At 41.6% G+C, this 20,283-nt stretch overlaps 1 protein-coding gene and 1 non-coding gene across 2 annotated transcripts in view; both read left to right on the top strand.

Annotated features, from left to right (window-relative positions):
• adgrb1a (adhesion G protein-coupled receptor B1a) overlaps positions 1–20,283 on the top strand; it is a 691,398-nt gene that overhangs the window by 26,759 nt on the left and 644,356 nt on the right. The window lies entirely within an intron of this gene.
• Positions 13,029–13,225, top strand: LOC139279791 (U2 spliceosomal RNA). The gene has a single exon (XR_011596526.1). It is a non-coding gene; the product is annotated as a U2 spliceosomal RNA (small nuclear RNA).

The following is a 20,283-nucleotide window of genomic DNA, read 5'->3' as shown; positions in this document are numbered from 1 at the left end:
CTGCAGTTGGTGAGAAAACCGCAACAGTTTCCCTGCTCAGACCACGAGTTAAAATTTCAGTGGGGCATCAATGATGTTGTCTGACCCAAATTTGCATATTTAAAAAAAGACCTTATTGGCTTCAGGTGGCTGTCCTAGCTGCCTGCTCAGATGTGCAGGTTAAAATAGAAGAAAGCGGGTGCAGCGGAAATTTGAGGAAAGTCTCCTCGACAATTTTAATTGCCCACCCACCCAGTTTCCATTGGGTGGGTGGAGTTAAAATAGCTTGATAAGATTTTGTATCATTGGATTAAATTTTGCAGGGAGCAAAAGGATGGCTTTAGTCTTGGCAATATTGAACTACAAGGAACTATGGCACAATCACAAGTTGATGCTAGCTTGTATGTCTCTTTCCTTTAATTAGCACTGTAGGTTAGTGTTAAAAGTTTTTTCAATAGTTTTCCATGTCCGTATTTGAACAAAATGCCTTCAGGTCAGCATTAAGAAAGAAGCAAAGACTTGCATTTATATAGCGCCTTTCATGACCACCGGACATCTCAAAGTGCTTTACAGCCAATTAAGTACTTTTGGAGTGTAGTCACTACTGTAATGTAGGAAACGCGGCAGCCAATATGCGCACTGCAAGCTCACACAAACATCAATGTTATAAAGACCAGATAATCTGTTTTTGTTATGTTGATTGAGGGATAAATATTGGCCAGAACACGGGGGATAACTCCCCTGCTCTTCTTTGAAATAGTGACATGGTATCTCTTACGTCCACCTGAGGGAGCAGACGGGGCCTCAGTTTAATGTCTCATCTGAAAGATGACATCTCCGACAGTGCAGCACTCCTTCAGCACTGCATTGGAACATCAGCCTAGATTTATGTGCTCAAGTCCCTGGAGTGAGACTTGAACCCACAACCTTCTAACTCAGAGTAAGCTACCCACTGAGTCACAGCTGACATTAACCTATGTTTAAGTTTGCTTTGCCGTATTTTATTTTTCAGTGCAGTTGACAAAATGTCATCGCTGTGCAGCAATCTAGGAACAGAGAACTCACACAGCAGATGGTCTTCAGTAAATACTTTTTCGCAAACAATTTTCAAATACTCAGTCAATTATTAAGAGAAAGGGAATTTCATCTGCAAGCTGGTAATGTAAGTGGCGGCATTGTTTCCCACTTGACCAAATGGTGGTGATTCTAAATCTTTGGGCTACCTGGCACTCAAAATCTGCGTGCTGCAGTTAGGGTGGGTTTTCCAACAGGATATTAGATGGGGTGTCAGTGATTGAGAAAGGAAAATTGAACTGGACATAATCCCTGTTAACTTGAAATGTCTGAATGACAATATTCAGCTCAATGCTCTTAGATTGGTGAATGAATTGCCCAGTGTGGAACTGAATTATACGGACAAAAATATTAGCCTCAAATGAGTTAGTTGCTCTCAGTTGAGGGGGTGGGGAAATAGGGGTGATGATTTTGGCCTCATCACGCCTTGGCCAGGGTTGAAACAAAATCTGTCAGGGATCCCGGTCCTGATTACTGTGGTGCATGTTTGTGGATGTTGGATTCATGTCTGCTGTGATGCCTCTCCTCCAAATAAGTTGAATAACTTTTTAATAGTCACTACTTGTGCTCAAGCATAGGAAATGGCCACTTGGCGAGGGTCTGTAGATCGGTTTTCACTGTGTAAACATATGCCAGCATGAGTCATTGGCTTCAAGAGAAGTATGGGGTGGGGGGGAGAAACAGAGATAAAAATATTGAAAGATAACAGCAGAGGCTAGTCACCTCAGATTATTTTGACTCTCTCTTTCCCTTGGCCCCAGCATGCTTTCCGCCCAATCCTATCGCGCAATCCTATTGGAAGTTATAGCAGATGCATTTGTTATAATCTACCAAAATTCTCTGGACTCTGGGGAGGTACCAGCGGATTGGAGAGCAGCTAATGTAACGCCTCTGTTTAAAAAAGGGGCAGGCAAAAGGCAGGTAACTATAGGCCGGTTAGTTTAACATCTGTAGTGGGAAAATGCTTGAAACTATCATTAAGGAAGAAATAACGGGACATCTGGATAGGAATAGTGCAATCAAGCAGACGCAGCATGGATTCATGAAAGGGAAATCATGTTTAACTAACTTACTGGAATTCTTTGAGGATATAACGAGCATGGTGGATAGAGGTGTACCGATGGATGTGGTGTATTTAGATTTCCAAAAGGCATTCGATAAGATGCCACACAAAAGGTTACTGCAGAAGATAAAGGTACACGGAGTCAGAGGAAATGTATTAGCATGGATAGAGAATTGGCTGGTGAACAGAAAGCAGAGAGTCGGGATAAATGGGTCCTTTTCCGGTTGGAAATCAGTGGTTAGTGGTGTGCCACAGAGATCAGTGCTGGGACCACAACTGTTTACAATATACATAGATGACCTAGAGGAGGGGACAGAGTGTAGTGCAACAAAATTTGCAGATGACACTAAGATTAGTGGGAAAGCGGGTTGTGTAGAGGACTCAGAGAGGCTGCAAGGAGATTTGGATAGGTTAAGCAAATGGGCTAAGGTTTGGCAGATGGAATACAATGTCGGAAAGTGTGAGGTCATCCACCTTGGGGAAAAAAAACAGTAAAAGGGAATATTATTTGAATGGGGAGAAATTACAACATGCTGCGGTGCAGAGGGACCTGGGGGTCCTTGTGCATGAATCCCAAAAGGTTAGTTTGCAGGTGCAGCAGGTAATCAGGAAGGTAAATGGAATGTTGGCCTTCATTGCGAAAGGGATGGAGTACAAAACCAGGGAGGTGTTGCTGCAACTGTATAGGGTATTGGTAAGGCCGCACCTGGAGTACTGCGTGCAGTTTTGGTCACCTTACTTAAGGAAGGATATACTAGCTTTGGAAGGGGTACAGAGATGATTCGCTCGGCTGATTCGAGAAATGAGGGGGTTACCTTATGATGATAGATTGAGTAGATTGGGTCTTTACTCCTTGGAGTTCAGAAGGATGAGGGGTGATCTTATAGAAACATTTAAAATAATGAAAGGGATAGACAAGATCGAGGCAGAGAGGTTGTTTCCATTGGTGGGGGAGACTACACTAGGGGGCACAGCCTCAAAATACGGAGGAGCCAATTTAAAACCGAGTTGAGAAGGAATTTCTTCTCCCAGAGAGTTGTGAATCTGTGGAATTCTCTGCCCAAGGAAGCAGTTGAGGCTGGCTCATTGAATGTTTTCAAGTCAAAGATAGATAGATTTTTAAGCAATAAGGGAATTAAGGGTTACGGGGAGAGGGCGAGTAAGTGGAGCTGAGTCCACGACCAGATCAGCCATGATCTTATTGAATGGCGGAGCAGGCTCGAGGGGCTAAATGGCCTACTCCTGTTCCTAATTCTTATGTTCTTATGTTCTTATTCCTGTTCTTACGCTGAATACAGTAGTCAGGTTCTGTACCCTTTCTAGCCCCAGTGCACACAAAAACTAAACCCTTCCAGTTTGTATCAGCAACTCCACATGAGTTGTCGATCCTTTGAGATATTTTGCAGCGAGATGTTCCGTCTTGCTATCTTAATATTTATGCATTAACATTTCTTCATTGTCAAATGACATTTCCTTACTTCTGAGTGCCACTATTTTGAAGAGCAGGGGAATTCTCCCCAGTGTCCTGGAAATATTTATTCTTCAACCAACATCACTAAAACAGATTATCTGGTCATTATCGCATTGCTGTTTGTGGGAGTTTGCTGTGCGCAAATTGGGTGCACCTACATAACAACAGTGACGACACTTCAAAAAGTACTTAATTCAATGTAAAGCGCTATGGGATGTTCTGAGGTCATGACTAGTGCTATATAATGTAAGTCCCTTACTAATCTTTAATCATGCACTGTGTTGGAGAAGTCAAACAATGGTTTCTGTTGTGGGTTAAAAATACCCGCAAAAGAGAACGTTAATCAAGGAATGTTCACAAGGACAACTTAGGATGAAAGCTTTAGGAAAAGAATTCTGGAAGTTGGAGTGCCAAATTGATGCAGGATTGTAGACATTTGATGAATTGCACAAAGGGTTTGGTTTGGATTCTTACCTGCAGAATCCAGGTGCACAATAAGACCTCGATTTCAACAGCACTATCACGGTGACTATGTGCCAAGGGACAGGAAAAAAATGAATGAAAAACAGTCAGATATGGAAACACAAATTTCATGGTGTGTACCCGGAGCTTTCTAATTAACTGATGTACCAGCGAGAAGATGAATGGAATCTAACACAAAATCAAACTTCCCATAAATAATTAGAAAAAAAATCATAAAATATTTGCAAAGCTACTAACTGGAGACATATCCGAGCAGCTAAATTTGCACACTCAGTTGATATCCTTAATGTTTTATGAACAGCGCCAGTTCATGAGGAACAAGAATTTGATAAAGAATTGTATGAAAAATTGTTTTAATTTTGAGCTATCTGACATAGAACCATAATGGCTTGCTGGCATTCACTGTCATGGACTATACATGGAGGCAGGTTACAGTCTCATTAGATTTAAAGCTGCAATTATAAGGATTAGCTCAAGATTAAATAAAAATTCCTAAAGAGTCTGAATTTGACTACTTTAAGAGTGCATTCACAGTCCAAATGTAGCATGGGAGCAAAGCGCTTTAGCTTCGCACTAATGCTGCAGTTACAGTGTAAATGCAGCTGGAATCTGGTATTGGGGCCTGACCTGGCAATACAATGAAGCTGACTGTGGAGGTAGTCTAACTCTACTTAAAGGAAAGAAAGACTTGCATTTATATAGCGCCTTTCACGACCACCGGACATCTCAAAGTGCTGTACTGCCAATGAAGTAGTTTTGGAGTGTAGTAATGTGGGAAACACTTCAGCCAATTTGCCACAAGCTTCCACAAACAGCAATGTGATAATGACCAGATAATCTGTTTTGTTATGTTGATTGAGGGATAAATATTGGCCAGGACACTGGGGACAACTCTCCTGCTCTTCTTCAAAATAGCACCATGGGATCTTTTATATCCACTTGAGAGAGCAGGCGGGACTGCAGTTTAACATCTCATCTGAAAGGTGGCATCTCCGACAGTGCAGCACTCCCTCAGCAATGCGCTGGAATATCAGTCTAGGTAAGTCCCTGGAGTGGGACTTGAATCAACAAACTTCAGACTCAGAGGTGAGAGTGCTACCCACTGAGCCACAGCTACACTTAAGCTTGGGAATCATTACTGATCTTGGCTCCAAGACCTGGTCTGATTTGTGCTCCAAGGTGGGCATCTCCGTGATATGGTTTCAACTAATCGTGTGGAATGTGAAAGCAGCCTAAGAATATTTGCCAAGACCAGATTGTGCCTTAATATGAAACATTTTGGATATCTCTTCATTTTATGTCACAAGTTGCTGTTATATTGCTGCGATTAGTTATTCTGTGGCTAAGATCAGAGCAACAAGTCGATTTTACTTTTACATTTCATTGAGTGATCGGAAGAGGGAATGTGTGTTCAAACACTGGTCAACTGGAAGGCATATAATTTTAATGCTCTTGTGATGAATATAAATCCAGGTGAGTGGATAATATTCTAGCACATTCTCCACTTGTGATTTCCAGATGGCGGAGAGGCTTTGAGGGGACAAGAATTGAGTCAGTTGTCGCAGAATAATTGATCTCCCTCCTGCTCTTTTAATCAGATTGTTGATGTTGCTTCTCATAAATTTTAGCTTCTGGTCAATGCCCCCCACCCCCCAAGATATCCATGGGGACTGGACGATGGGGGTAATAATTAAGATCAAGAAGAGCTATTTAAGCTTTTAATTGTTGAAGATGAACATTATTTGACATTTGTCAGCCCAAAACCTGGATGTTATCCAGCTCTGGCTATAAGCTGGCACGGACTACTTCATTATCAGATGAGTTGTAATAGAGTTGAACACTGTGGAATCATTAGGAAACAACCTATTCCTGATATTATCAGAGAGGAAAGATCATTGATAAAGCAGCTGGAGATAGTTTGCCACAGAACACTGCCCTGAGGAATTCCTGTAGTTATGTTCTGGTGCTATAACGATTGGCCTCTGTTGATTGATCTCCAATAACCATCGGCATCTTTTTTTTGTGTCAGATATGACTCCAGCCACTGAAATGTTTCCCCCTTGGTTCTGTGAATGCCGCCTCAGTGTCAAGGACAGTTGCTCTCACTTCTACTATGTAATTCAGCCTTTGACTCTGTATCTGGATCAAGGCTGTGATGAGGTCTGGAATTGTTTGATTCTGGCGAAACCTGAACCGAGCAATGGACAGCAGGTCATTGGTGAGTAGGTATCACTGGATGGCACTATTAATGACTCCTTCCATCACCTTGCTGATGATTGGGGAGAGGCTGATATCATGTCAATTAGCTGATCTCGGTTTGTCCTGTCTTTGGTGGACAGGATGGCCTTGAGCAGTTTTCCACATTGTTGGGTAGAGGCCAGTGTTATAGCTGTACTTGGCTCAGCTTCGATAGTTGGTGGTTAGTTCTGGTACATAGGTCTTCAACGCTATGGCTTGGGTTTTGTCAGGGCTTATAGCTTTCACTGTCCACTTCTGGATGAAGACACTTGCAAACACTTCAGCTTTGTCTCTTGCACGTGTGCTGGGCTCCACCATGATTGAGGATGGAGATGAACATGGAGACTCCTCTCCCCATTAGTAACCTGATCATTCTCCAACATCTCTTATGTGGTAGGACTACGGAACTTTTGATCCGTCGATTGTGTGACTGTTTAGTTCTGTCTATAGTCTTCTGCTTTTTGTGCTTAGCATGCAGTTAGCCTTGTTATACTTTCACTAGGTTGGCACTTCATCCTAAATTATGCTAGTACTGCTTTTGGTGCATCCTTCTGTACTTTCTATTGGTCCTAGGCTGATGTCATACATCTGTCCAACTGTGCCAAACAAGCTGAACTGTTTCTTTCTTTTCCGTGGAAGCAATGTTTTGTAAACCTTGTGCATCAATTCAGTCTCCATCCTAGATCACCAGAGGGCAAGTCTGATATCAGGCAGAACATCTGTCCCTATTAAAGAAATAAAGTTGCATTGGGATGGAATGAAGTAAGACACATGTAATGAAATTTAACCCAGTATGACCAATGGTGTGTCAATGAAGAATAAGCGTGATTCATGATCTTAATGAAATTGTACTTTAATGAACTTAAAAATGGTAGATAATCTGTAATTGTATGTTGCTTGTCAGTGTGGAAAAGAGAAATAAATAAAATGCAAATAAAAATTAAACTGTGAAGTAAGAGAAGTGCTCACATCTGTGACTCCCTATCAGAAAAGTTCTCAAACTCAAACAAGCTATTCGAGAGAAGCTTTGGGTATGTGGGAGCAGAGATGAAACAATTCTCCAAAACAAGGCAAAGGAAATTGGATGGCACGTCAACCTAACCTGTCACTTTCACATGTTCACACCTACTGGTACAGTCAGTGGTCATCTGTCAGCCTCTATCATTGAATTATGAGGAAAAACCTGCCCTATTCTTAAAAAATAAAAATAATTAGGAAAAACCTACACAAGAAAAAAATTGCAGGGCTATGTGCATAGAGCAGAGGAGTGCGACTAATTGGATAGCTCTTTCAAAGAGCCGACACAAGTACCATCAGCCAAATTGCCTTCTTTTGTGCTACATAATTCTATGATAAAAGAAAATCTGTCAGACCAGAATTCTCTCTACCTTTCCCCACCTTTAAATCTATGCTCACTACTTTGTTCTTACTTCCAATCACTCTATCTAACCCTTACTCTCCAGCCCTGTCACTGTCTCTTTCTCTCTGCCTCTTTCCCTCTCTTCCTTGTCCCTCCAGACCCCAATCTTTTAGCCATCTATACATACACTCTGCTGGTCACATGCAGAAAAATAGCAACGTTCATTAAATGTTAAGTGCTCTTATGAAGGTAACATTTTACTTGGCAGAGGTATAAGACATCAACCTCATTATGTACTGGGTTCTTGTATTGGATCAAGAAATCCTGTTCCGCATTGCTTTGAGTGTTCGCTGTAGCAATCAGCGGAAGCTACCATTATTCCAGAAGTAGGAAGACCATGAGGGCATTGGATAAAGATTATATAGTGAGGAAATGAAAAAGAAAGTAAGACTTCCATTTATATAGCACCGTTCCGGATGTCCCAAAGTGCTTTACAGCCAATTAAGTACTTTGGAAATGTAGTCACTGTTGTAATGTGGGAAACGGGGCAGCCAATTTGTGCACAGCAAGCAGTAACAAACAGTAATGTGATAATGACTTGATCTATTTTAGTGATTTTTATTGAGGGAGAAAGGAAACATTTAATGAGGGTTTAATAGAGTGTGCTCTTGAGGAATATGGAAGGATAATGTCAAAGCAGCTTCACTCTGCTGCTTACCATTTGCCATATTTGACCTGGCAGTGCTCAGTGCAGATACAAGATAATCAAAGTGGAAAGATACCCTAGTCCTCAGCATTGTTATGTGCAAAAGTCACCTCAAACATTTTTGCAAAGAGCTCACTGCTTTGACTGTCTGATTTTCCCCTAATTAGGCTTTAATTAGGCTGCCTATCAGATGCGTGCTGATGCTCATTACCTAATTTGAATGTTATACGCCCATTTGACGTCTTTGATTTATGTCCAAGAATGAACGATTGAGCATTTGAATGTCGAAAATGACATCTTTTCCATTGAAATGATTCTGCTCGGTGATGAGAAATGATTAAAATGGTGATTTTATTTTCCTTTATTTCGCTTGTTCACCCTCTGCCACCCCCTGAAGGTATTGACTATGCTGGCGTATGGTTCCACGGGCAGTGCGTAGCATTGAACGATCTTAATGGTATATCTTTGATTCGATCAGATGGTTACTAATAAGTCATAGAAAAGTAAAATTATAATAAAACTGACTTGATTTGTGCATGCCAATGACAGTTTACCAGAAACGTCCTTTGTTTGGGGAGTAGAGCTCAAAACTTCGGGGTGATCAAAACCTTTAATCTTGGGAGGTGGTTGAAGCGTTGTTCCTTCCTTCCTTCACTGCTATCATCATCTCTCTCTGTGGATAACACCCGATCCTTATACTCTTTGTCTCCCTTTTCATGTGTACAGCAGAAACCTGAGTTCAAAGGGGCTAGGATGAAGCATCCTGTTCATGTTCACAGCACAACCCGTAGTTGAAAGGCTGAATATTGCTGGGCAACGGTCAAGTTGAGCTATCTCTGTGCCTGGACATTGGGTGTTCAACGGCTATTTAACAATTAGAGTCGCGTCAGAACATTTCCTTATGCCTGCTCATCAAGCAGGTCCTTGTAGATCATGACTGATGTCAGGAAGCACTCCTTCACGCGATAGAGTCATAAATGTCTGGAATATTCTTCTGGGTAGGGCAGTGGAGGCAAAAACTAGGTAAACATAGAAACATAGAAAATAGGAGCAGCAGTAGGCCATTCGGCCCTTCGAGTCTGCACCGCCATTCAATATGATCATGGCTGATCCTCTATCTCAACAACATATTCCCACTTTTCCCCCATATTCCTAATGTCTTATTTCTAGAAATCTATCTATCTCCCTCTTAAACAATGACTTGGCCTGCACAGCATTCAGTGGTGGAGAATTCCACAGGTTCACCACCCTCTGAGTGAAAAAAATTCTCCTCTTCTCAGTCCTAAATTTCCTACCCCGTATCCTGAGACTGTGACCCCTTGTTCTAGACTTCCCAGCCAGGGGAAACATCCTCCCTGCACCCAGTCTATCCAACCCAATCAAAATTTTATACGTTTCAATGAGATCCCCTCTCATTCTTCTCAACGCTAGTGAATACAGGCTGAGTCGACCCAATCTCTCCTCATGCGACAGTCCTGTCATCCCAGGAATCAATCTGGTGAACCTTCACTGCACTCTCTCGATGGCAAGTATATCCGTTGTTCGGTAAGGAGGACAAACCTGCACACAATACTCCAGGTGCGGTCTCACCAAGGCCCTGTATAACTGTATTAAGACGTCCTTGCTCCTATACTCAAATCCTGTTGCAATGAAGGCCAACATACCATTTGCCTTCCTAACTGCTTGCTGCACCTGCTTGTTTGCTTTCAGTGTCTGATGTACAAGGACACCCAGGTCCCTCTGTACATTGAACTTCCCAAGCCATCACCATTTAAATAATACTTTGTCCTTACGATTTTCCAACCAAAGTGGATAACTTCACATTTATCCACATTATACTGCATCTGCCATGTGTTTGCCCACTCACTCAACCTATCTAATTCACCTTGCAGCATCTTTGCATTCTCCTCACAACTCACAATCCCACCTAGTTTTGTGTCATCAGCAAACTTGGAAATATTACTTTTGGTTCCTTCATCCAAATCATTTATATATATATTGTGAATAGCTGGGGCCCAAGCACTGACCCCTGTGATACCCCACTAGTCACTGCCTGCCACCCTGAAAAAAACCTGTTTTATTCCTACTCTCTGTTTCCTGTCAATTTTGAATCCATGCCAACACATTACCTCCAATCCTATGTGCTTTAATTTTGCACACTAGCCTCTTATGTGGGACTTTATCAAAGGCCTTCTGAAAATCCAAATACACTACATCCACTGGTTCCCTCTTATCTATTCTATCAGTTACATCCTCAAAAAACTCCAGTAGGTTTGTCAAACATGATTTTCCTTTCATAAATCCGTGTTGACTTTTTGTTTAATCCCGTTGATATTATCTAAGTGTGCCGTTATCACATCCTTTAAATTAGGTAACCATTCAAGAGGCAGTTAGATGCAGTACAGGGAGATGTGGAATCAAGTTTTCAGTTCAGGCTGCTCCTGGGTGTCCCAGAAACTGAACCTTCTTGAAGGCCCCCTCCCCACCCACTGCCCACTCTCTCCAAAGAGGAAAAGTCCCTTTAACTATGTAAGATAATAGTTGGCTGAGTTCTAGAGAATTTTATCCTGTTCACTGTCCCTTCTTTAATACCCTGATAATGATAGTGCTGAAGATTTTAATAGGATTCTGAAATGAGTCCAATGGGACAAACCGCAAATGAGAAGCCAACACATTGGAGCTATCTGCACTTCAGCTGTTCGATAAGTGAGCTGCAAGCAGGCTTTCATTGATTGGTCTGGGAACTGGTAAAATGGCAGCATACTCCCTCCTTTGAAAAATTCAGTGTGTAACTACTGAAAAGTTCAGCGCTCAGCTGCATCCACTTTGGCATTGCTGACTTTGACACAGTCATTTCGACAAATTAGTTCTGATTGTGAGTTCAAGTAGAGGTTCAACTCGATCCGTACAAAGCTGAAGTTCTCAACAGCCTCCGTCGCGGAAATGAATAAAATTAAGTCAACATCTATCCAGGATATTTTATGAATGTTGTCCTGGCCTGTCTTCTGAGCGCTCAAACACCGGAAAACTACATGGGATGACACACAGAATCTTACAGCACAGAATAAGGTCATTCGGCCCATCGTGCCCGTGCCAGCTCCTTGAAAGAGCTATCCAATTAGTCCCACTCCCCTGCTCTAGCCCCCATAGTCCTGCCAATGTTTCCTCCAATTATTTATCCAATTCCCTTTTGAAAGTTATTATTGAATCTGCTTTCACCACCCTTTCAGGCAGTGCACGCCAGATCATGTGTAATAAAAAATAAATAAATAAGCCTAGTTGTTTTTCCAATTATCTTAAATGTGTCCTCTGGTTATCGACCCTCTTACCAGTGGGAGCAGTTTCTCCCGATCTACTCTACCAAAACACATAGCTGTGTTTAATGCTTCTCTGCCTTATTGCTGTATTTCAATTATTTGTAATGGAAAGAATGTGCTGTAGTCCCAGCCAACAATCCAGTTACATTCTAATGAGGTGAGATTAGATTCTAATGAAGAACCAGTGTTCAAAATGGAGGTGCAGGGACTCGGCATTATCACAACTATGTCATTCCATATTATCTGAAAAAAAGCCTGGGATAACACCAGTGGAGACAATGAATAGGATCTGCATAGAAGCCATTGGGGAAATAAAAATGCTAATTTAATAAAACTTGAAGATTTATGTGTGGTAAAAACCTATAGGCTATATATGGGCTCACTAATCTATATTTTGTGAGATCTTCCCAAAGGATTACTTAATAAGGAGCTTGCTTTGCAAACGACAATCTACCACTGAACAGAGTAACCAACACGGGAGCTGCCATTACAAACGGGTTTGGATCCACTGGAACAGATGTTAATATGATGGCCCAATACATCAAACTGATTCTGATGAGGTCTGCTTGCTAATGCTGACCTGCAAATCAGTTGGTGTGGGCTTTTTATTGTTTCTGTAAAGCATTAGCTTTCTCTGCTAGTCAGATTTGGGGAGAATGGTGCCATGCTGGAGTCTTGGAATTGGCCTCCTGTTGGGATTCCTATCAGATGCTGTACCCCCATTCGACACCAACTGGAAATGGCATCAACTTGAAAGACCCAGAAAACAATTGGGTCTACACTACTGCTCGAATGCAGTTAACTCTGTGTTTGGAGTTGGCTGAATTGCTACAACATTAAGGGCCACTAGAACTGGACTAACCCATTCACTGCACTCCCTTGAGTTAATGACTATCTATTGACATTAATCTAGTTCCCTCACACTATTGTCAGAGTTCACTGATTGAACAGATTTGAAAAATACGTCAATAGGTAGAAAGAAAAGGAATGTTACAGCCAATGATATTTCTTTTGTAATAGCAATATGTTAAAAGATGTTGGATGGTAAGATCATCTTAAAGGCACACTGTGGAATGGAAGGACACATTTGGAACCACCAACACATCATTTGCATCATGCTGTTGTCAGCAGCAAGCAATGCAGTGTCATTTTTACATATGTGAGTATTTTGATGCAAATTGTACCATTGTGTCAGGGTTACGCAGAACTTTTTCTTCAGATCTTTGCCAAACAGTTCCCATAAGGACAGTGCTTCTCGAAGTAAAGGGCCACCTGATTGAAATTTGCTCCATATTATGTAAGAAGTGTGTGCAGCTGATAGATGAGAAACCTGGATAATCGCTTCTCGGCCTTTTGGCTAAGATCATGCGTAACTGACCTGACAGGGGAGTAACCATGACCCCAAAGTGGTTCTCCCTGGATCAGGAAGGTGGTTCTCCTATGCTTTTTGGAAATAGGAGGTGGGTGGGGTGGATTGACCCATCCACCTCCACGGAGGTGTGTGGGGGGCCTGACCCATCCACCTCCATGGCACGAACCTGGTATTGCAGTACTTCCAGGAACGGTGCATTGGCTCTCGGCCTTTTGGCTAAGAGCATTGGCGCAGAGTGATCCTTGATGTGTGCAAGGTGACCTCTGGCGTTTGTGATTTGACAAAGAATTGGAAAGATTGGCTACGAATAAATAAATTTAAAAAAAAACTAATTGAATTTCCTTTGATTTGAGTTGCCCTGCATGCTCCATTGATGCTTTGTTTAGTGTTAACATGGGCCTTGGATTCCCTTCTGAGTTCAATCCTATCAGAATTGCTGGTTATGTGAAAGCTGCCTATTTAAACTATAGGTCAATTTTGGAGCTGGCAAGCTGCCAGAAACACAATCATGGACTCTCCCACTGTTCCTTGCTTCCTGTGGCTAGTTTATAGTCCTACTAAATGCTCTTTTTCCTGACTTGGCTGCTGTGCCAGGAAGAACTGAAGAGTTTTTAAAAAATGCACGTGTAAGCAATCTGCACAAACATGGAATGCAGCTGTGTGTGAAATGTTCCTTTTAAAAAAAAATATATATATAGATATTCTTGGGACCTGGGTGAGGCTGGCAAGGCCACATTTCCCATCCCTATCTGCCCTGAAAGTCTTTCTTCCTCAAAGACGCAAGTGAACCCTTTGGGTTTTCACAACAATCTGACTGCTTTAATGGTCATTTCTTGGTGTTAGCCCAGAAATAACTGGATTTATTAAATTCTGGGTTACTAATCCAGGACCACCACCACGAGATGACGAAACCAACCCTGCACCATTGAAGTCCCTAAGGTGCTGGCACCGTCACAGTGGTGTTCAGTAGGGAATTCCAGGATATTGACCCAGTGGTAATGAAGGAATGATAGTATAGTCCAAGTCGGGATAGTGTGTGACTTGGAGATGTTGTTTCCACAAAATTGCTGCTCTCTGTAGTAGAGGTCACAGGGCGGAGAGGTTCCGGAAATTAACAGTAGTGAGTTGCTGCAGTGCATCCTCTAGATTAGATGTATTGGCAAATGGAGTATAATGTGGGAAAATGTACAGTTATCCACTTTGGCAGAAAAAATAGAAAAGCAAATTATAATTTAAATGGAGAAAAATTGCCAAGTGCTGCAGTACAGAGGGACCTGAGGGTCCCTGTGCATGAAGCACAAAAAGTGAGTATGCAGGTACAGCAAGTAATCAAGAAGGCAAATGGAATGTTGGCCTTTATTGCAAGGGGGATAGAGTATAAAAGCAGAGAAGTCCTGCCACAACTGTACAGGGTATTGGTGAGGCCAATTTTGCGTACAGTTTTGATCTCCGTATTTAAGGAAGGATATACTTGCATTGGAGGCTGTTGAGAGAAGGTTCACTAGGTTGATTCCGTAGATGAGGGAGTTGACTTATGAAGATAGGTTGAGTAAGTTGGGCCTATACTCATTGTCGTTCAGAAGAATGAGCAGTGATCTTATTGAAACATTTCAGATAATGAGGGGGCTCGACAAGGTGGATGCAGTGAGGATATTTCCACTCATAGGGGAAACTAAAACTAGAGGACATAGTCTCAGAGTAAGGGGCCGCCCATTTAAAACTGAGATGAAGAGGAATTTCTTCTCTGAGGTTGTAAATCTATGGAATTTTCTGCCCCATAATATATTTAAGGGGGAGATGGACAGGTTTTTGAGCAATAAGGGAATAAAGGGTTATGGGGAACGGGCAGGGAAGTGGAGATGAGTCCATGATCAGATCAGTCATGATCTTGTTAAATGGTGGAGTAGGCTCAAGAGGTCAGGTTGCCTACTCCTGCTTCTATTTCTTATGTTCTTATGTAGTTATATTATGCCGGTGTTGGATGGATGGATATTGAGTCCAGTGGTACAGGACACAGATTAACTGATCAAGTGACTGTTCTGTCCTGGATCCCTCATTTTCAGCATTCTCATTCTTCAGGGGAAAAAGTAGTTCTATGCCTGATTTAATCTGTCATTCATTTGTTGTGCATATGGAAAATTTACATCTATCCATATCTTTCAATCTGTGCTAAACATAGACCCACTACTGGAGCAATTCAGACGATGCAGTTCGCTTAATTATAATTAGCATTTCTTCAGGAATGGGTTATCGGGGAATATTTAGGTGTCCAAATTATGGCCGATAAGCTGCAGCATCCTACGATTCCTAGCAAGCTACCCTCCAAAGCCAAGGCAACTTGCATCTTGATTTACTTGTTGGTATATCCTGTTTCATTTCATGACTCCGGAGCTTTGGGAATTGTTGTTCTTTGTAGGGTAGCCTCATTAGCAGATACATCTTAAATCAGAACACCAAGATCTGCCACTCTTCAGCATGAAACTATGCGAGTTAATGATGGCATATGTGGCGTATGAGTCTCCATTACACACACTGAAGCAGTCCACAAAAAAAACAAGCTTGAACACTCCTACTCTCATATATCAATGCTAAAGGAAATCTCTGATGTATTTCTGAAATATGACTCTTTTGTACTAATTGCTAAGTTTGTAAAAAAAAATAAAGAGAAATCTCAGCAGGGCTCGTGTACTAACAACAAATTAACAATTTGGTTAAGTGAAAGGATAGTTCTGATATGTTTCATTGTCATTTTCTCCATTGTCATCACATCAAACTCATTACTTATGAATGAAGAAACACAAATTACTGGTGATTGTGTATCAGAATTTTATAGCACAACAGCAGGCCATTTGACTCATTGTGCCCTCACTAGCTTGATGAAATAATTATTTCCTGCTCTTTCCCCATACGTTTTTAAATTTCATTTTCAATAATGGATCCATACCCTTTTAAATCTATTTCAGATTATGTTTCTGCTACTTTTTTTGTTCGGGTATTCTATATCCTAATAATCCTTAACAAAAAATAATGTTTTCTTTTTATTCTGTGAATTTATGCCCCCTAGTTACCAATATTTTTTCCCTATTGATCTTATCGGTGCCCCATATCATTTTGCACACCTCTATCAGATCTCCACTCAATCTACTAAAATAAAATGTAGAGATTGCATTGCTTGTGGTATCTGTTATGTTTAGAAAAAGACTCTCAAAATGGTGATCCATGAACATGTGGTTATATTACTGGAATAGTAATCGAGAGGCCTGGACTAATAATGCAGATAATGTGAGTTCAAATCCCATCGTAGCAGTTTGAGAATTTGAATTCAGTTTAAAAAAAATAATAATAATCTGGGGGAAAATAAATCTGGCACCTGTATCAGTTTAAAAAAAAAACATGACCATGAAGCTATCAGATTGTTGGAGATACTCAACTGCTTCACTAATGACCTTTAGGAAGGCAACCTGCTGACCTTACCCAGTCTGGCCTTTACATGACTCCAGTCCCACAGCAATGCGGTTGACTCTTAATTGCTCTAGCAAGCCATTCAGTTGTATAAAACCATCCAGGGAGACTGGGGATGAGCAATAAATGCTGGACTTGCCAGCGACGCCCAAATCCCGTGAATGAAGTAAAAAAAAAACTGGAGCTCCCCTTTCCCTTTTCCTGCCGCTCTGCTTTCTATTTCGATTTCATTGTCACATTTCAAGATTTCTGACGGTGCTGCTATGGAGGAGGGGGTGGCATGGGTTAACCTGGTATAAAATGTAAACATTTTTACTATTGAGTTAAACTGAGCTCTCAAGGGGGTAACTTGGCAGGACAACAGGGCCTGGCCAGTGATTATTAAGCAACAGATGGTGTGTCTGAACAAGCGTCCTTCAGAAAATTAGAGTTCATTTGGACATTTCAGTGATCAACCACACCTACTCTGGGTGAGGTGACCTGACTCATTTGAGCTCCGCAGGCCTAATTGTCAGATTAATCTGGTGAGATTCCACTGGGATCAGAATGCAAGAAAAGGAGAGAAAACCTAATTGTTCAGACCTAACGAAGGTTGCAAGAAGGCAAATCTTGGCTTGAGGTCGGAATTAAGGTTTAGCAGCTAGCATCTGAAAGGAGATAACACCACATGAATACACTGGCTGCTGTTTGAGACAACTGAACACGTTTTGTTGCTTTGTGTCATTACAGGAAGATTTTCATAAAGTCTGGAATTGTCAGTTTTGCTCAGTCACACATATTGTGAAAAATAAACCAGCTTTGCCATCGATCTTGTCTTACCAAACTGTTCATCGGTTCCGCCGGGTAGTGTTAACGCACAGGTAGATTTTGGGCAGCGCCACTTATCTCTGCAATGCAAGTGGCGTGAAGTCTACTTATGGGAGTAACGTGCCACTAAACCCAAATTTGTAACACTATATCCTTAATCCCTTTTCCAACCATACCCCCTTCCCCAATATAAACACATATTTGGTAGTGAGAAATAACTGGCAACATTTTCTTTTGTTCTGGGATTCAGGAACCAAATCACCTTTTATGAATTTTGACTCCAAATTTTTTTTTGAATGGCATTTTATTTAAAGAGCTCATGAGTCAAAATAAAATTGAGACTCTGCAGCCCGAATGGAAAAAATGAATCAAATATACACATAAATAACAAATTGGTGACGACAGCTGGGATTTTAAATTACCCAATAATGTGAGATATGAAATCTGATGGAAAAGCACTAAACAACAGCAGCTTGCATTTGTATAGAGCCTTTAATGTAGTAAAACGTCCCAAGGTGCTTCACAGGAGCATTATCAAACAAAATTTGACACTGAGCCACATCAGGAGATATTAGGACAGATGACCAAAAGCTTGGTCAAAGAGGTAGGTTTTAAAGAGCACCTTAAAGGAGGAAAGAGAGTAGAGAGGTTTAAGGGGGAATTTCAGAAATTAGAGCCTCGGCAGCTGGAGGCAAGGCCGCCAATGGTGGAGCGATTAAAATCAGGGATGCACAAAAGGCCAAAATTGAAAGAGCGTAGTTATTGTGGAGGGCTGTAGGGCTAGAGGAGATTGCAGAGATCGGAAGGGGCGAGGTCATGGAAAGATTTGAAAACCATGATGTGAATTTTAAAATTGAGGCGTTCCTTAACCAGGGGTTAATGTATGGCAGCAAGCACAGGGGTGATGGGTGAACGGGACTTGGTGTGAGTTAGATTACAGGCAGCAGTTTTGGATGATCTCAAGTTTACGGAGTGTGAAAAATGGAGACCGGTACTGGAATAGTCAATTCTAGAGGTAACAAAGGCATGGATGAGGGTTTCAGCAGTGGATGAGCTGAGGAGGGATAGAGTCGGGCGATGTTACGGAGGTGGAAGTAGACGGTCTTAGTGATGACGTGGATATGTCGCTCTTCCAATGAAGGTACAATGGTGGAGCAGGAGCAGCTCTGAAGAAATTCCTGGCCATTGTTCTCTTTGATATACAGGAGACATTCAATATCAAACATCCCTGTCCAACATATTCATTAAGAAGAAATAAATTATATAGTGACTTTCATGATCTCAGGGCATCCCCAAGCACTTTACAGCCAATACTTTTTGAAAGTATAGACACTATTATAATGCAGGAAACACACTGCCAGATTGTGCACAGCAAAGTCTCAAACAGCAATGAGGTAAATGACCAGATAATCTATTTTATTGATGTTAGTTGAGGGATAAATATTCACCAAGACACCAGGAGAACTCCCACGCTCTTTGAGATGTTATGGGAACTTTAACGTCCACCTGTAGAGGGCAGGCCGGGCCTCTGTTTAACCTCTCATCTGAAAAACTGCACCTCAGACAGTACAGCACTCCTTCGGTACTGCACTGGAGTGTTAGCCTAGATTTTGAGCTCAAGTCTCCAGAGTGTTATTTGAACCTACACCCTTCTGACTCAGTGGCAAGTCTATTGCTGTTCACATAGATTTAACTCTGACAAATCTATTTCCCGTCATCTTCTGGGTTTGCCAGTAACCCCTGTTGTACTAACTTAACAACTGCAAGCAGACAGCATCTCTGGGTTAGCAAAGTCAATCTGACATATATATAGTGCCTTTCATGACCTCAGGATGTCGCCATGTGTTTTGCAGGCAATGAATTACTTTTGAAGTGTGGTCACTGTTGTAATATTGTAATGTAATGCTGTTACGAGAGTCTAGTCATGATTATATTACATGGAAAAATCATACACTTAAATCAAAAGAAATTTCAACTTTTGGATCCCTGATTCTTGCTTTCTCACTACAATTGGAACCTAACAGCTTTGTTTATTCACCGACAATGATAGCACTGATTGATGTGCAATGACCTGGCATGTTGGTGCAGTGCCCAACGTAGCAGCGAACCTGTATCTATGTGCAGTATTCTTCACAAGCAGTAGACGTTGCACCGAGGCAGTGCTAAATGAAACACAGGAGGTGCTCACCAGACAGGCGGGGGAAAGATCAGATGGACGAACACTTCCTGTTGACGAAGGTCAAGTGCTGCATTCGAGGATCAACTAACTTGGATGGAGAGTAGCATGTGGTCCAGGGAGATCTAAAGATGAAGGTAGAAAATTAGAGAGAGAAAGAAATGGAACGTGGTAGCAATGATAGATTGATGGACTGATAGGTTGTCAGCCAGCATGTGCTCAGAAGCATTTAAAAGAACATTTTATTGAAGGCAGGAATTACAATTGCTAGATGCGGATCCAACACGTGGTGCTATCAGGCTTTCAATTCAATAAAGTACAGTTCTATTCCCTTGTGGACGTTCCACTTCATCGTTCACAAGTCGGAATAAAGGAGCCCTGCTCCCAGATTGATGATGTGCCACAGCATTCCCTTCTCAGTTATTTATGAGAGGCATTCTTGAGGAAGTTTTACTCTTGTAGAACATTTCTGATAGACAGACTTGGCAAGGTTCACTGCTCATGTGGATGGAATACAGCTTGCAACCAATTACAGGGGAAAATTAGACCTGCGCGTCATTTTCTTTCTTTTAAAAGCATCTCTCGGGGAAAAACGCTTGAGGTGAAGCTGTATGGCCTACCACATGAATTAGGGATGTGTCAAAGGCCCATCTTTGGCATGACTCTTCAAGCAATGTTGATTGTTGGAAAATTGAATGCTATTGGACCAGAGAAACTACATCAGGTTCCAACTGAGGACCTGTTCTTTTTTGAGCAGTGGTCTCTGCATCACTGC

Source organism: Pristiophorus japonicus, chromosome 1, assembly GCF_044704955.1.
Source record: "Pristiophorus japonicus isolate sPriJap1 chromosome 1, sPriJap1.hap1, whole genome shotgun sequence".
In the NCBI taxonomy this organism is placed as follows: Eukaryota; Metazoa; Chordata; class Chondrichthyes; family Pristiophoridae; genus Pristiophorus; species Pristiophorus japonicus.
The sequence above is the reverse complement of the archived record's forward strand: the minus strand, read 5'-3'. Positions and strand labels throughout refer to the sequence as shown.